Source organism: Bos taurus, unplaced genomic scaffold (genome assembly GCF_002263795.3).
Source record: "Bos taurus isolate L1 Dominette 01449 registration number 42190680 breed Hereford unplaced genomic scaffold, ARS-UCD2.0 Super-Scaffold_1723_ScbfJmS_2085, whole genome shotgun sequence".
Classification (NCBI taxonomy): Eukaryota; Metazoa; Chordata; class Mammalia; order Artiodactyla; family Bovidae; genus Bos; species Bos taurus.
In genome coordinates this window covers 7,501,854-7,515,848 of record NW_020192292.1, presented here as the reverse complement: position 1 = coordinate 7,515,848, position 13,995 = coordinate 7,501,854, and positions in this window count along the sequence as shown.

Below are 13,995 nucleotides of genomic sequence, written 5' to 3'. Positions count from 1 at the left end.
ATATCACATTGTGCTTTTGGTTTGCATTTCCATGATGATTAGTAATTTTGAGCACCTTTTATGTACTTGTTAGCCATTTATATATTTTTTTTTTTGAAAAATGTCTATACAGTTTCTCTTCCACTTTTGAGGGGGAGTTTATTGGCAATGTCTGGAGAAGGAAATGGCAACACATTCCAGTATTCTTTCCTGGAGTATTCCATGGACAGAGGAGCCTGGTAGGCTACAGTCCATGGGTTGCAAAGAGTTGGACATGACAGCGACCATCACTCACTCACTCATTACAGTGTCTTTTGTTTTTTATAATCTGCCCATTTTAAAATCTGGTATGGGGAGGGAGGTGAGAGGGGGGTTCAGGATTGGGAACACGTGTATACCCATGGTGGATTCATGTTGATGTATGGCAAAACCAATACAATATAGTAAAGTAATTAGCTTCTAATTAAAATAAATAAATTTAAATTAAAAAAATAAATAAAATCAGATTATTTGTTGTTGATTTGTATGAGTCATTGAGTTGTATGAGTTATTTATATATTTTGGCTATTAACTCCTTATCAGATATATGATTTGCAAATATTTTTTCCATTCCTTAGGTTACCTTTTCATTTTGTTAATTGTTGTTTTAAACTTTAGAACTTTATTGTTTATTTACACAAAACTCTTACTGGGAGCTTGATAGAAATTGCATTCAACCTGTAGATAAATTTGGAAGAGAAGGGACATCTTTACTCTTTTGCATCTTCTAGTTTATGAAAATAGTATGCCTCATCACTTACTATGGGCTTCTCAGGTGACTCAGTGGTAAAGAACCCACCTGCAAATGCAGGAGACATAGGTTTGATCCTTGGGCCAGGAAGATCCCTAGAGTAGGAAATGGCAACCCACTCCAGTATTCTTGCCTGGGAAATCCTATGGACAGAGAAGCCAGGTGGGCTACAGTCCATGGGGTTACAAAAGAGTCAGACATGACCTAGTGACTATTTAACTCTTTATTTCATGAGCATTATGTTGTTTTCATTATATAAATCCTGCACATGTTTGGTTAGATCTACATTTAGGTATTCTACTTTTTTAGTGATTATAAACTGTTATGCATTTAAAATTTCCATGTCCATATGTTTGTTGATAGTATATAGAAATTCAATTAGTTTTTCCATGTTAATCTTGTAGCAATCTTGTTAAACTCACTTAGTTCTAGGAGTTTTTTTTTTTTTTAATTTTATTTTATTTTTAAACTTTACAATATTGTATTAGTTTTGCCAAATATCAAAATGAATCCGCCACAGGTATACATGTGTTCCCCCTCCTGAACCCTCCTCCCTCCTCCCTCCCCATACCATCCCTCTGGGTCATCCCAGTGCACTAGCCCCAAGCATCCAGTATCGTGCATCGAACCTGGACTGGCATCTTGTTTCATACATGATATTTTACATGTTTCAATGCCATTCTCCCAAATCTTCCCACCCTCTCCCTCTCCCACAGAGTCCATAAGACTGTTCTATACATCAGTGTCTCTTTTGCTGTCTCGTACACAGGGTTATTGTTACCATCTTTCTAAATTCCATATATATGTGTTATTATACTGTATTGGTGTTTATCCTTCTGGCTTACTTCACTCTGTATAATAGGCTCCAGTTTCATCCACCTCATTAGAACTGATTCAAATGTTTTCTTTTTAATGGCTGAGTAATACTCCATTGTGTATATGTACCACAGCTTTCTTATCCATTCATCTGCTGATGGGCATCTAGGTTGCTTCCATGTCCTGGCTATTATAAACAGTGCTGCGATGAACATTGGGGTACAAGTGTCTCTTTCCCTTCTGGTTTCCTCAGTGTGTATGCCCAGCAGTGGGATTGCTGGGTCATAAGGCAGTTCTATTTCCAGTTTTTTAAGGAATCTCCACACTGTTCTCCATAGTGGCTGTACTAGTTTGCATTGTGTGTTCTTAGGGATTTCCTGTATAAACAATGGCATCATTTACAAATAGGGACAATTTTATTTGTTCCTTTCTGATTTGCACACTTAATTGACTTTTATTATTGCAGTGGTTAGGACTCCCAGCACTATGTTGAAGAGGAGTGATGAGAGCAGACATCTTTGCCTTTTACCCATTCTTGAAAGAAAGTGAAAGTGAAGTCACTCAGTTGAGTCCGACTCTTTGCGACCCCATGGACTGTAGCCTACCACACTCCTCTGTCCATGGGATTTTCCAAGCAACAGGGAAAAAATTCAGTCTTTCACTGAATTAAATATATTACCTGTAGGGTTTTTTGCAGGTATTCTTTATTAAGTTGAAGGATTCTGTTTCAGTCCTACTTTGCTGAGAGTTTGAATGGGTATTGAATTAGGAAACGTTTTTATGATAATTACTATGTGCTATGCACAGTTCATAATTAAATCTTATGGTTAACTCATTAAATTCTCATAAAAATCTTATGAGTTAGGAACTGTCAATAGCATCTTCTTTTCAAAGATAAGAAAAGTGAGGCACGGGAAGGGCAAATAAATGAAACAAGTTAAAACAGCTAGTAAGCAGCAAAGTCAGAATTCAGACCAAGCTAATTTCAGAATCTATGCTCTCAGTCAATGCCATATGCTAATATTGGACAATTTACATTAGCTTTGGGGACTTAGGTTTCTTCGTTTGTAAAATGGAGGTGATGAATTCTAACTGAGAAGATTCGGTGAAATAGTACCTGTGCTTGACATATGGTAAAAATGCTCAATGGATGTCAGCTATGTCAGTTACTGTACACTACACTACAATATTGTAAAGTAATTAGCTTCCAATTAAAATAAATAAATTTTTTTTAAAAGAAAGAAATAGAGTAAACCTTTCTGGCTAAGCTGGAAAATGGTTCAACTCATTCTAATTTAAGACTGTAGAACATAAGTGATTAGAGACAGAGGAACTTGAGATCGCCCCTCCCCGACCACTCTCACAGTGAAGCTTTATATTATATTTATACCCTGTATAGAATCTCTAGGACTGGAAGTCACCTTAAAAATCCCAGGATATACAAAGAAAAGATATAGGAAGTACATGAGAAGTGTAATATCATGGGCATTTATTAAACTCTCTTGTGCAAGGCAGGGTCAGTAAGAAAAGATATTCAGAATTTTCCTTTCTTAATCTTCACACAAGTAGTTGTTATTTTGGTAGGAATTGGACCCTGTACTGAACAGGCTGCATTTGTCTGTCGTTACGTTTTTTTCCCCAATTTATTTTCAGGTGTGTATCAGTTACTGCTTTTTTCTTTTTTTTTTTTGATCTGGTAATTTTTTTATTATTGTTTTCAATGTTACCTATAAAGTACAATTCTTCAGAGAGTTTTCATCTATGACTAAACTCCTCTGCAGTCTTTTATTTTAATTTATTTGTTTTTTTAACTGAAGGATAATTGCTTTACAGAATTTTGTTGTTTTCTGTCAAACCTCAACTAAACTCAGGAAGAAAGTGAGGGAAAAAGTTTGAATGCTTTTAGCAAATCCCAGGTGTGTGTTCAGTGCTCCTGAAGGGCATTAACAGGCATGCTGTGTGAGCAGAGTATTTCAATCAAAATACACAGTGAGCACTCAGAGTATAGCAGGAAAAGAGAAAAAAAGCATAATGTGAATAGAGATCCTTTGATTCCAAGGGTACTGTCAACTCAGACAGCAGCTTAGACACCTGAGTTCCCGCGATGCTCTTCCCATCATAGCCATAAACAGCTTTTTGGACCTCTTTTGGCTGCCGTCTTTTTCCAGCCAGGAAGCTTTTCTTCTGTTTTATGCTACCACCACCTGCTGTCCTGTTCCTACCACACAGAACTCTTCTCCCCTTCTCCAGACAAGAACTAATCTGACTGCAAAGCCCACGATAGAAACGTCTTTCACTGAGTTTAAGCAATGACACAACTTTTTAAGGCTTCATTTTAAAAGCACAGACTCTGAAAAATAGAAGTGTCTTGTTTTAAATGCTGGTAAATAAAGTACTTTTCCTTTCGGCATGTGATGATGAAGGGGTGAATGCATGATTTTCTCCATGGCAAGAGGAAACAATGGGATGGGTGAGCCTTGGATTTATTTCTATTTAACAGATAGTGTTTAGCATGTCAGGCACTGTTTAAGTGCTTTGCCAGAAGAAGTCTTGCGATCCTTATAATAACCTACAAGAGGTCAAATACCATGCTCAAGGTCACTGTAGTGGATTATATTAGTGTTTAAAATATTAGGTGCTCCTCCCTGTTGGCATCAATCTGAGCTATGTTACTTGTGGTGCCTTCCTTTCTCCATTTACATTCAGGTTGGCCATGTAACTTGCATGGTCCTGTGACATATGAACAGAAGTAAAATATTCTGAACAAAAGCCTTCAAGTCAGCTCAGAGCTCACCGTGTTCATTTTCCTCTTTATCCATAAGCCCAACAGTGCTTGAGAGAAGGGACACTCTTTCATATGGGATTCGAGAATGAAGACAGGTGGAACAGAACAAGCTGACCCACACAGTACCCATAACATGACCAAGAACTAAACCTTTGTGATTGCAAACCACCCAAACCCTTGGGTTATTTGTTCATATGTTTGTCTTCTTTGCATGCGTGCATGTATGCATGCTAAATCTCTTCAGTCGTGTCTGACTCTTTGCAACCCCATGGACTATAGCCCACCAGGCTCCTCTGTCCATCAGATTCTCCAGGCAAAAATAATGAAGTGGGTTACCATGCCCTCCTGCAGGGGATCCTCCCAACCCAGAAATCAAACCCGTGTTTGAGAGAAGGGACACTCTTTCATATGGGATTTGAGAATGAAGACAGGTGGAACAGAAATGGAGCTGAACCACACAGTACAAACTCCCTCATGCCAGGCAGGCGGGTTCTTTACCACTAGTGCCATGCTCATCTTTAGCAGTGTAACATACAGCTACCAGATCTCACTGGCATTTAGTAATAAACATTTATTTCTTGCTTTCAAGATGTCGGGTCAATGGGGCCGCCTGCTCCATGTGTCTCATTGAAGGGCCCAAGATGGAGGACCACCAGCTATTAGTAGCTTGTTCTTCTCACACAGTGGCAGAATCCCAAGAGAGCAAATCCAACTGCTCGAGCATATTTTATTTTATTTTTTATTTTAATTGGAATCTAATTACTTTACAATATTGTAGTGGTTTTGCCATACATTGACATGAATCCACCATGGGTGTACATGTGTCCCACATCCTGAACCCCCCTCCACATCCCATCCCTCGGGGTCATCCCAGTGCTCCAGCCTTGAATGCCCTGCCTCATGCATCGAACCTGCACTAGCGATCGATTTCACACATGGTAATATACATGTTTCAATGCCATTCTCTCAAATCATCCCACCCTCGCCTTCTCCCACAGAGTCCAAAAGTCTGTTCTTTACATCTGTGTCTCTTTTGCTGTCTTGCATATAGGGTCATCATTACCATCTTTCTAAATTCCATATATATGCATTAGTATACTGTATTGGTGTTTTTCTTTCTGGCTTACTTCGCTCTGCATAATAGGCTCCAGTTTCACCCACCTCATTAGAACTGATTCAAATGCATTCTTTTTAATAGCTGAGTAATATTCCATTGTGTATATGTACCACAGCTTTCTTATCCATTTGTCTGCCAATGGACATCTAGGTTGTCAAGCATATTTTAAACTGTGAAGTGGCATCATGTCCTCTAACATCTTATTGGATAAAGCAAGTCACATGACCAAGGCCAAAATCAAGACGTGGGGGGAATATAACCTGCTCTCCATAATGAAATGACAAGGGTATGAGTGTATACCACTACTGATGTAATGAAGAAGTGGGACCAACTCTTAAGTCTAACATGGTTACTAATTCATGATTTAGCTAAGGTGAATGAGAGTGTCCAAAGCTGAAATTCAAATCCAGGCAGTCTGGCTTTATGTTTATTTAAAAATTTTTGAGATATCATTCAGATTCCATACAATTCACCCTTTCAAAGTGTACAGTTCAGTGCTTTTTGGTGTATTCACAATGTTATGCACCTATCACCACTATTTAATTCCAGAACATTTTAATCACCCCCAAAGAAACAGCATACCTTTAGCAATCACTTTCCATTGCTTCCTACTTCCAGCCCCTTGAAAACACTAATACTTGTTCTGCCTCTATGGATGTGCCTTTTCTAGAGTGTTCATATAAATAAAATCATACAATACGTGGTTTATTGTGTCTGCCTTCGTTTACTTAGCATGATGTTTTTAATGTACTTCCTTCCATGCTGAAGAATGTATCACTACTTCATTCTTTTTTATGGCTGATTACTATTCCATTTTATGTATTGATCACATTTTGTTTATCTGATCATCAGGAAGATGGACTTTTTGGTTGTTTACATTTCTGTTTTTTTCAGAATATAACTAAGAAAAAATTGCTAGGTCATATGGTAGGATAGCTAAATGTGTTGCTGCTGCTGCTAAGTCGCTTCAGTCGTGTCCGACTCTGTGCGACCCCACAGATGGCAGCCCACCAGCCTCCCCCGTCCCTGGGATTCTCCATGCAAGAACACTGGAGTGGGTTACCATTTCCTTCTCCAATGCATGAAACTGAAAAGTGAAAGTGAAGTCACTCAGTTGTGTCCGACTCTTCGCAACCCCATGGACTGCAGCCTACCAGGCTCCTCTGCCCATGGGATTTTCCAGGCAAGAGTACTGGAGTGGGGTGCCATCACCTTCTCTGATCTAATGTGTTAGCATACAAATATTCATAATATTCCCTTATAATCTTTTTTATTTTGTGAAGTCAATAGTAATGTATCCTGTTTTATTCCTGATTTTAGGAATTTGAACCTTCTCACTTTTTTTCTTGGCCAATATGGCTAAAGATTTGTCAATTTTGTTGATCTTTTCAAAGAATCAGTTTTCTGTTTTGTTGTTTTTCTCTATTGTTTTTCTGTTTTCTATTTTATTTACTCTAATCTCTATTATTGCCTTCCTTCTGCTTATTTTGATTTTAGTTTGATCTTTTTTACAGTTTCTTAGGGTGGAAGTTTAAGCTAGTGATTTTGAGGTGTTTTTTTTTTTTTTTTAGTATAGGTATTGTTGTCCAGTCGTCCAGTCGTGTCTGACTCTTTGTTACCCCGTGGAAAGCAGCATACCAGGCCTCCCTGTGCCTCACCATCTTCCAAAGTTTACCCAAGTTCATGTCCGTTGCATTGGTGATGCCATCAAGCCATCTCATCCTCTGATGCCCTGTTCTCCTTCTGCCCTCAGTCTTTCCCAGCATGATGAACTTTTCCAATGAGTTTGTATCAGATGACCAAAATATTGGTAATATAGGTATTACAGCTGTAAATTTCCTTCTTAGCACTGTTATCACTGCATCCCATAAATTTTGATATATTGTGCTTCATTTTCACTCATCTCAAAATATTTTCTAATCTTCCTTGAAATTTTTTCTTTGACCTGTTGGTTATTTAGAACTGTGTTCTTTAATTTCTACATATTTGTTATTGATTTTTTATTTTATTCCATTTTAGTCAGAGTACATTTTACGATTTTAATTCTTTTAAGTTTATTGTTTTATGGCCTAACCTCTGGTTTATCCTAAAAAATCCTCCATGTGCACTTGAAAAGGATTTGTGTTTGGCCACTGTTGCATGAAGTGCTCTGTAGACCTGTGTTTATTCTAGCTTGTGTATAGTGCTGCTCAAGTCTTATATTTCCATTTTTATCTCCTGTCTGGTAGTTCTATTCATTATTGAATATGGGTATTGAAGTCTCCAAGTATTATTATTGAATTGTATTTTTGTTGGTTAACACTTTTTCTATCTGATTTTAAAAGACAGCTGTACAAAGTAATAAATTGTAAGTGTAAATTGATGGACACACAATAGATAAACTTTTAATTTGTATGACAGTAACATCACAAAACCCACTCCAGTGTTCTAGCCTGGAGAATCCCAGGGACGGAGGAGCCTGTTAGGCTGCCGTCTATGGGGTCACACAGAGTCGGACATGACTGAAGCAACTTAGCAGCAGCAGCAGCAGCAGCAACATCACAAAAAAAAGGAAGGAGGAAAGAAGATATGAGGATCAAAGTTTTGTTTGATGTAATATTGAAATTTAATTGGTATTAATCTAAACTAGATTGTTATGGTAAAATGTTAATTGCAATTCCCAGGGAAATCACTAAGAAGATAACTCAAAAATTACCATAAGGTAAATGACACAGGTGTTAAAATAGTAGATGAGAAAATATTTAACATAAAAGAAAGCACTGATGGGGGAATAAATAAACAAAATAAAATGAAAACATATAGACAACAAATATCAAAATGGAAAATGAATGTTATCACCAATTACCCTAAATGTAAATCAATTAAACACTCCAAAGAAAAGATTTACAGATTTGGTACAAAATACATGATATAATTATATGTTGTTTATAAGAGACATACTTTAGATTTAAAGACACAAGTTGGCTGAAAGTAAAAAAATAGAAAAAGACACACCATGAAAGCATTAACTAAGAAAGAACTGGAATGGCTACTCTCAATAATATGAGACAAAATAGACTTTAAGTTAAAAAATTGTTAGGAGAGACAAAAAGGATATTTTATAATGCTAAAAGTGTTCATCTTTCCCAAAAAACACCTATAAACATATATATACTTAACAAGAGAGATCCAAAAGACATGAGACAATTTTATTTTATTTTCTAATAGACTATTTTCAAAGCAGTTTTAGGTTCACAGCAAAATTAAGCAGAAGAGACAAAGTTTCCATATACTACCTGTACAACCTCTCTGACTATTAACATCAACAAACTTCTATTGACACATTATTATTATCCAAAGTTCATAGTTTATGTCAGGGCTCACTCTTGTATATTCTACAAATATGTAACGATATGTATCCACCATAATAAAATTGTACAGAATATTTTCATTGCCATAAAAAATCTCCTGTGCTTTACCCATTTATCCCCCCTCCCTCCCACCGAACCCCTGACAACCATTGATATTTTTGCAGTCTCCATAGTTTTGCGTTTTTAAGATGTCATATAGTTGAAATCATACAGCATGTAGACTTTCCAGATTGGTTTTTTCCACTTAGTAATATGCATTTAAAGTTGTTCCATGTCCTTTCATGCCTTGACAGCTCATTTCTTTTTAGCACTGAATAATATTGCATTGCACAGTTTAATTATTTACTTATTGAAGGACTCCTTCATTACTTCCAAGTTTCAGCAATGATGAGTAAAGCTGCTATAAACATCCACGGGTAGGGTTTTGGTGTGGACCTAAGTTTTCAACTCCTTTGGGTAAATACCAAGGAGGTGATTGCTATATCATGTTGTAAAAGAATATTAAGTTTTATAACCTCCAAATCAACCAAACTGTCTTCCAAAATTGTTGTCCCATTTTATATTCCCACCAGCAATGAATGAATGTTCCGGTTGTTCTGCCTCCTTTGCAGCATTTGGTGTTGCAATATTCTGGATTTTGGCCACTCTGCTAAGTATACAATGGTATCTCGTTGTTTTAATTTGCATTTCCCTAATGACCTAATTCTCTAATGTTGAGCATATTTCCAGATGCTTATTTGCCATCTGTTGGTGTGATGTCTCTTCGGATCTTTTATCCATGTTTTCAATTGAATTGTTCATTTTCTTATTGTTGAATTTTTAGAGTTCTTTGTAGCTCTGTTCAGTTTTTCTTTATTCTTCTCTCTTTGTGCTCCTCAGACTGAATAATTTCAGTTGACTTATGTTCCCTGGTTCTTCTGCTTAATCAAATTTGCTGATGACTTCTTCTAGTGACTTTTTCATTACAGTTATTCTGCTTTTCACCTCTAGAATTTCCATTTGATTTGCTTTTTATCATTTATGTCCCTTTATTGATATTTAGGGAGACATTTTTCTCACACCTTATTTAGTCCTTTAGACATGGTTGCCTCTAGTTCTTAAATATATATAAAATGGCTGATGTTCAGTCATTGTCTAGTAAACACTATATCCGAACTTTCTCAAACACAGTTTCTATTCCTTATATTTTCTCCTGTGTATGGACCATAATTTCTTGTGTTTTTTTTTGTTTGTTTTTTGCATGCCTCATAATTTTTTGTTGCAAAATGAGCATTTTAAACAATATAATGTGGCAACTCTGGAAATCAGATTCTTTCCCTTCCCAGAGTTTGTTGTTGTAGTATGTCTATTTAGTGACTTTTCTGAATGAATTCCCTGAAGTCTATGTTCTTTTCTGTGTGTGGTCACTGAAGTATCTGCATCACTAGAGAGGAGTCTTATTAAAATGCTCCTTCCCTAACCTCAAGTTCTACCACACAGTTCACACAATTTACCCCATACAATTCAGCCACACTGATCTGTGCTTAAGAGGGGAAGATTAGCAATGCATACTGCTTAAGAAAAAAGGCTTGAAATCAGGCTGCCTGGGTTTAAAGTCTTGTTCTGGCACTTGCTAGCTGGTATCTGCTTCAATAATGATTAATAATGATACAGTGAAAGTTAGGTGCTTAAAATAGTGCCTGGCACAGTACAAGTGACATAGTCAATAAACAGTAGCTATTATTTTTAAGATACTTGATGTACTGCCTACACTTTTCTTTCCCTAGGACTTCTTGTGGCTGGCCTCTTGTCATTTGAGTCTTTGTTCAAATGTTACCTCCTTAGAGAAACTCTCCTGACTACTCAATGCATGAAACTTTCTTCCATCATTCTATATTATATTACTCTGCTTTATTTTCTTCAGAGCATGTGTCACTCTGCAATTATTCTATTTATGTATTACTTCTTTATTCTGTGCCTGTTCACTGCACACACACACCCCCAAATACAAGCTACAGGAGAACAGGGACCCTGTTACTTGTCCGTGGATTCTCAGAGCCTGAGCAGTTCTTGATGCACCATGGTGACTCAATATATATTTGATGCACGCATTTCCTTTGTACAACCTTCACAGACAAAAATAATAAAAGTTATAAAAAGGAAGTTGAATACCTAAATCAACAGAGCAACATACCATATTCACAGATAAGAAGACATGGTATCATAAAGATAAGAACTCCTTCTCCCAAATAATCTAGAATTTAAATAGATTCCAAACATGGGTTTTTCATAGCACTCAATAAGCTAATCTACAATCCATATGTAAGAATAACTGATCAAAAATAGTCAAGATAATTTTGAAAAAGAATGAGGAGAAAGTTGGAGAAGGATAGAACTGCAAGGAGAAATAGAGAAACCTATACTGATGTTTAGAGATTTCAATAATCTTCCCTCAATAACTGATATAAAAAGTAAAGAGAAAAGCAGCAAAGATACAGTAGTTTAGAAAAACACTATGAACTATCTTGACCTAAATGACATTACTATACTCTACCCAAGAACAGCAGAATGCACATTCTTTTCACGTGACAGGGAACATTTACCAACATATATCACATTCTAGGCCATGAAACAAGTGGCAGTAATTTTTTTTTATGAAATGCAAGATTCTTTAAATTCTATAGTACTTTACAGTTTTCAAAAGTTGAACACACATGTCTCATATAATCCCATAATAACACTTGTTTTTCTTGTTTTTAGTTTTTAAAAAAAAATTTGAAAGGTTACTTTCCATCTACAGTTATTACAAAATGTTGCCTGTATTTCTCATGTTGTACAATGTATCTTTGAACCTATCTTACACCCAATAGTTTGTACCTCCTTCTCCTCCACCCCTATGTTGCCCCTGCCCCGTTCCCACTCCCCACTGGTAACCGCTAGTTTGTTCTCTGTATCAGTGAGTCTGCTTCTTTTTTATTTTATTCACTAGTTTGTTGTACTTTTTAGATTCCATATGTGAGCAATATCATAAAGTATTTGTCTTTCTCCGTCTGACTTATCTCACTTAGCATAATGCCCATAAGATCCATCCATGTTGCTGCAAAAAACAAAACTTCGTTCTTTTTATGGCTGAGCAGTATTCCATTGTATATATATACCACATCTTCTTTATCCATTCATCTGTTGATGGACACTTATGTTGCTTCCACACCTTGGCAATTATAAACAACACTGCTATGAACAATGGGGTACATGTATCTTTTCAAATGAGTGTTTTTGGTTTGTTTAGGATATACAAGAGAAATTGCTGGGTCATATGGTCGTTCTATTTTTAGTTTTTTGAGAAATTACCATACTGTTTTCCACAGTGGCTGCTCCGATTTACATTCCCACCTATAGCGTAGGAAGGTTCCATTTTCTCCACATCCTCAGCAACATTTGTCATTTGTGTTCTTTATGATGATAGCCATTCGGACCAGTATGAAGTGATATCTCATTGTGGTTTTGATCGACAGTCTGTTCCTTGACTTAGTGGAATTAAAATGGAAACTATGTCACAGAAAGTTAACTGGAAAATTCCCAAATATTTGGAAACTAAAACAAAGCCAAAACCCTCACACTTCTGGATATCCCATGGGTCACAGAAAGTAATCCAAAGAAATATTAAAATTTTTTACACTGAATAAAAATGAAAATGCAATAAAACAGAATTTATGGGATGTCACTTAAAGCAGTACTTGCAGTGAAATGTATGGAATGAAACATCTACATTAGAAAAGGAAGACAATGAATGACCTCAATTTGCACCTTAAGAAGATTTAAAAAAGAAATGCAAAGAAAACCCAAAGTAGAAGAAAGCAGAAGTCAATGAAATAGGAAGTAGAAAAACAATAGAGAAAATCAATAAAACCAAAAACCGGTTCACTGATAAGTTCAATAAAACTGATAAATTGATTTCCATATAGACTGATCAGGAAGAAGGAAAACACCCTACAAATTACCAATGTTAAGAGTGAGAGAGGGGACATCATACAAGTGGTATCCTGGAACCCAAGGTGGAAGTTTCAAGGTAAGAGGAAGCAATCAAGGTGCCAAATGCTGCTGCTAGGTCAAGAAATAATGAGGATGCAAAACCGCTCTTGGTCGAATTCCCTTGTGACCTTGGTAAAAGCAATTTTGGCAAAGTAGTAGGGACAAAAGTCAGTGAATCAGGTTCAAAACATAGTGAAAGAAGAATTAAAATTCATAAGTATAGACAACTCTTTTGAGGAATTTTGCTGTAGAAGGGAGCAGAGAAGTGGAACAGTATATAGAAGAGGAAGTAGGGTCAGGAAAGAGTATCCTTTTTTAAGATAGGGGAAATAATAAAAAAAAAAAGATAGGAGAAATAGCAACATGATTGCATGGTAACAGGAACGATCCATTAGAGAGAGAAATTTTAATGATGCAGAAGATAGAGGGAAAAATTGTTAAGCTTGTATCTTTGAGTATGCAAGAAGAGAACTACTGTATACTAGAGGCTGTCTCCTCCTTAGCCAGTAGCACAATGGCTCATCCAGAATATCTGGAGAGAAGGACAATTCCAGGGGTACAGAAGCTCCAGGTAGATATATGTGCACATGGTACTGGCAACTTGTGGATGATCTTTGCTGATCTCTTCTATTTTCTCAAGGAAATAGGAAACAAGATCATTAGCTGAGAATGAGGATGGGAGAGGAGGTACTAGCAACTTGAGAGGTACTAGAGGAGGCACTAGAGAAATGAAAATGTCTAAAACCCCTTTCAATTCTGACATTCTGTGATCTTGAAGCACAAGATAAAATACAAAAGAGCCTTCACTTTTTGCCCCCTTGTAGGGAGCAGCAAGTTCTTTCTGTATAAGAACCATGGTAAAAAACTGCATGAGATTGTATGTGATATCAAAAAAAATTAGAAATAACCTAAATATCCATTAGATGTTTGAAAGGTTAACTAAGTGATGACTTGCCCACATTATGGAATAGTAGGCAGCAGATTAATAGAATAAAGTAGTTCTGTACTAGTTGACACAGAAAGATCCCCAAGGTTTGTAAAGAGATGGAGCAGACGTCCTTTTGCTTCTCATTGCTAGTCTCTTCCTTCCTTCCTTAAAAAGTCCTCAGCTTTGAATCTTATCATCAGGCTAAACCCTTCATCACCT